General features: G+C 39.5%; 1 long non-coding RNA gene across 1 annotated transcript in view; it reads right to left on the bottom strand.

Moving 5' to 3' along the window:
• Window positions 1–573: 573 nt before the first annotated feature.
• The window catches only part of LOC116695818 (uncharacterized), a 26218-nt gene continuing 21911 nt past the window's right edge, over window positions 574–4880 (bottom strand). The window contains exons 3-4 of the long non-coding RNA XR_004333560.1: window positions 3126–3205; window positions 574–893 (exon numbers count right to left, since the gene is read on the bottom strand). This is a non-coding gene — a long non-coding RNA (uncharacterized LOC116695818). The remainder of the gene's footprint in view (window positions 894–3125; window positions 3206–4880) is intronic.

The following is a 4880-nucleotide window of genomic DNA, read 5'->3' on the forward strand; positions in this document are numbered from 1 at the left end:
GGATCAGTTTTGTTCTCATATTCTGTCAACCTAGAAGCATTCATTGTAAGTCACCCTTTTGCCTCTTCAAAATCCCAGCATGTAGTTCACTTTTTCATATACATACTGTACATAAATACATTTCTATTATAAGATTCATGGACTTTTAAATAAATAAGCATTTTGGTCTCCAAGAGAAGTTTCTGAAAGTCCTACAGACCTATCAGGTTAATTCAGAGTTAAGCTGTAAGTCCAATGCTCTTGTCGATCTGGGCAGGTTGTTTTTCTTTCAGCCCAAAACTGGAAAATCTATTTAGCCCCAATAAGAAAATGGCTCAAGAGCTTACCTCAGTGACCAAATCCAGGGCAGAGTTCTTACAAACAGCTCCCTGATGGATATCTGGCTGGATGTGAGATGGTCCTCGTGTCTGCGCATGAGTGTATGTTTGCGTTTCCTCTTTATAATGTGCATTTCTGGAAATACACCTCAGATGTATCAATCTACAGCCCCATAAATGTGCAGAAAAATTCGTTTGTGTTCAAAGAGAGGCCAATAGGAAGCAGGGACAAAGCATATAGAAAGTGTGTAAAAAAGAAAGAGCGACAACAAGAGGAGAGATTGAAGGGGAGCTGTAAGTGTACGGAAGGGAGGCAAGAGATTGTGCTAGCTGGGTTTGAACCCCCGTCTTTAGAAAAATTGTTTTTATATTAATGATTCAGACATTGTTCTCTCAGGATTGGGTATACACTGTCTTGAATGGATACTGCTATGACTTTCTTGATTAAATCTAAACTGTCACATTCAACTAATTTGTTCATGTGATCGGCTCACTGTTTTTCTCAATACAAGATGACAACACATTGTGACAGGCTCATCTTTTCCAGTCTGTTTCCATCACACCCACACAATCCATCTGTAAAGAGCACAAAGGCCGTCCCTGAACATTACAGTCAGATGACATTTATGCCCTGACAGGACAGTTTTAACACATTCTCCATTGTGTGTGTGAGTGTGTGTACACACGTGTGCATGTGTGTGTAGGCGCAGGATGTGACATTTCTGTGATTAGTGCTTGTAAGGCCAATGCCTCATTAAAGGTTATCTTTTAATTACGAGGACAACTTAGGGTCAATCGAGATGACAATGCCCCCTCTCTCTTTACACACACACACACACACACACACACACACACACACACACACACACACACACACACACACACACACACACACACACACAGTAAAGCCACTCAAAGTTAAGAGGGGCCTTAAAGGAATTATCACAGTAGCTCTACTATCTCTGCTTACATCAAAGCTCACAAGACACATTTACTGTACATGCACATCCATAAAACCCTAATACAAAAACATAAGGACATAAGACCCAATTAAAGATGGTCTTATAGTATAAAGCTGTATGGTAAACTCGTGAATTGCTCTCTGCTATCTGTTCAGTGAGATCAGGTGCAGTAACAGCCCAGCTCTCAGACAGAATACGAGGCCATTAGCCACAACACAGACAGATGGAGCAGAGGATGGATGTCTCAGATGTGCTGGAATGGAGCTTCACCAGCTTTTTATCATGCACATAGAGAACGCCACTAAGGCAGAAACAATTACAAAACAAACCTGGAAGCTTCAGTATAAATTCCAAGTTTTGAACCACCTCTTGCTCTAGGAGTTGGTTGACATGGGTGATTTTGGTGACATTTCTTGAGAATGCTGACGTAATGTATTACAGAAGTAAAACAATAACGGCAAAAGAAGGTTATCTCTCCGATATTAAACTTTAATGATCTCTGTGTGCAAACTGGGTCATTGCATCAGCGATTATTAGGAAACAGCATAGGAACAAAATGGGCAATATAACAATAAAGACGCTTGGGATTGAACAGTTACATCATTATGTATTAAGTAAAAACTACATAAAATTAAAAATATAATTTATATATAAAATGCAGTGTAGGGATGTTTGTCACAAGTCACAATATCCTACCGTGATTTAACATTTTTACAATTGAATAGCTAAATAAAGCGGCTCCGAACGTTAGTTGCAACAGACGCCTTGTTTCTTCAGGCTAACTATATTAGCTTCAGCCAGGCAGGGAGCAGCTTTCTGCGGTGAAAGATGGCCAGGAGACATCGTGATAACATTGCATTAATCAGGTAATTTAGTCAGTCTTTGCAGAGAACAGAAATGCTGTATTTTCAGTTTAATAGCCGATTGTCTTATTTTGATTACAAGTTACAGATGGAGCCTGGAGATGATGTGGGGTACTTATTGTTTACATCTTACTATACACACTTTAAGCTGTTGCAGCTAGCTCAGGGGAGAGTGCGTAACACTGTGGTACAGCCTGAGACAAACAATACAATAAAATTGACTTCTGCATTTTTGTTTTGCTTTTCCCTCCATTGTAGCGAACTGTGAGGTCTGAACAGAGGTCTGAACCAAACTGTAGGCCTGGGCGATGTAGAGAAAATCAAATATATTCTTGAACAAATACCTCAATGTCGATATTGCGACAATATTGTATGGTTGACTATTGGTGCTTTGACAAAATGTTATCTACACAATGAGATTTTTTATTAATATTCTCCAGAAATGATTTAATGGCTTAGTGGGTAAAAGTAAATGATAGAACAGCTAGAACAGTCTGGTAAGATCAGAAAATGACATCACTTTACTGTAATGCAGCCTGTAAAACCAGGTAAAGACAACACTTACCATATTACGATATTACAAAATATATCCAAAAATCTAAGACAACATCTAGTCCCATATCGCAATATCGATACAACAGCGATATATTGCCCAGCCCTATCAAATCGTGACTTCTATGTAGCGTTCCACCCCTATTGTGTATGTCCTAGAGTGATTTGTAGAACATCCACAGAGAGTAATGGCAGTCTGGATCTGTAAACTGTAGATGGGATTGACAGCTTCTTTTCAACCCAAGCATAAAAGACAATACAGAAGTTCAATTGCATTTTTAACATCAAAAGCACTTAGTGTACCTGAAAAATGTTGCTGGAATAGACGCAAAAGAAACCTTTTTGCTTTACTCAGACTCTCCACACAGTTTGTGCACAATGTCATATTATGACAGCAGGTGAGAGGGCTAGCAATGCCCGACTCCTCTTACCTTTTGCATCACGCTTGCGATGTTTGTCAGCGGCCAAGGCGCATTGTTGCTTCCACTACATTTGGGCTTCAAGAACTGACCTGAGAACATGCACAAACAAAAAAAGGAGAGTAGTTATAAGAGTATAAAAAGATCCCCAAAGTAAAAACAATAATTACGGAAGTCTCATTTAACCCTGGAAGTTGTCCACTTGGGTTTGTCGTTATTGTTAAATGCAGTGAAGCAGCCATTCAGAGAGCAGCCCGTTTGATTTTAGCTTTCTGGTAGCAACTGGCTCCATTCCACCATGTTAATGTAATCGTATTATCGCACAGGAAAGCTATTGTCATATGCTTCTGTCAGAAGAGTAATGGAAATGCTAGCAGGCTTTATATAAGAGGGAGAATGGTGTCTTGCATAACAGCAGTGTAAAAAGCCCATATGCAGGACCTAATTTCACGCAATCAACAAAGCCACTTTGTGTCAAACCTTTGCTCTCTTTAAAATCCTCCTTTAAAAATGAGCTGCAGGCCTCTGAATCAAGACTTGGACAAGCCTCACAAAAGCTCACAATTTCATTTCACACCGAATGGAATTAGCCAGTGGACCAACCTTACAAAGTGGCTTTAAAAGATTTTAGTTCCGCCCCGAAAAACTCGGCATGTCGCTGCTGTGAAATGTGAATATGAGGATGTGTGTGCGTGAGTGTACGTGTGTCGGAGGGAAACGTCTCAAGAAATAGATTCATAAAAAGGTCATTACTAAAATGTCCTTCTACTTTAGAAAATTACCCAACAACACTCCACTTTAATATCAAAATGTCTATTTCATCTGAAGCCAAGTGTTTGCTTCTCACCATTACTGCTGATAGAGTGTGCCTGGATACAAGACAAAAAAAGTTAGAGACGAACATAGTAACATATTAAGTGACCTATGATTTTCATGATGCGGATAACATGAATGGAATTGCGGGATTTGATAAATAAATATAATAATCAACTTAAACATTGCAACGTCTGATGTTCTGCAGCCAGCCTCCCTCTCATCCACAGCTAATGTATTTTACCCACGGGGCTAGGGCTGATAAGACCGCTAAAGTGCATTGTTTTGAATGGAACTGAACGCTCCGCTGTGAAGCTAGCGCTAACCAGATCTCCGTTTGCAGAGTTCAGGCTGTACCGGACTCTCCCGGTGATCATGCTGCTCTGGGGGACCGGCTGCACAACGAGAAGCCACTACTGTCCGTGCGTCCATCTGACGGCATCAGTATTAAATTAAAACAGTTTAATGACCAGTTAAAAATTAATCTGCGGTTCACATGTATGCATAAACTGTGGTGGTCCATTACACTGTAGGCTCAACATTAATCATTTTTTGATCAATATAAAGTAGAAAACATTACACTTCATAACGTTTTGTATCCATAACATGATTCTATTATTGTATAAATTAGCAGTAAAAGCAGTAGCATATGCAAGTCAATCCTAAACTTTTCAAATTGGGAGTAAAACGTGCTCCTTGAAAAAGAAAAAAAGATCATAAGCCTTGTTCATAGGCCTACCGATTAAACAACTGGATTTTGGGGTCAGGTGTAGTCTATCCGAGCCCATGTCCCAGATGTGGAAGCCCCCTTACTGGAATAATGAATGTAAAGACATTCCATTATATTTTTCTATTTTAAAATGTTACCTGCTTCCACGTTTTGTGTTTTCTTTGCCATAAATATAGCCGTTTCTACAATAAATTTGTGCCTGAAAATCCGAATGTAAAGTCTCT

This window comes from Etheostoma spectabile, chromosome 9 (genome assembly GCF_008692095.1).
Source record: "Etheostoma spectabile isolate EspeVRDwgs_2016 chromosome 9, UIUC_Espe_1.0, whole genome shotgun sequence".
NCBI classification, from domain to species: Eukaryota; Metazoa; Chordata; class Actinopteri; order Perciformes; family Percidae; genus Etheostoma; species Etheostoma spectabile.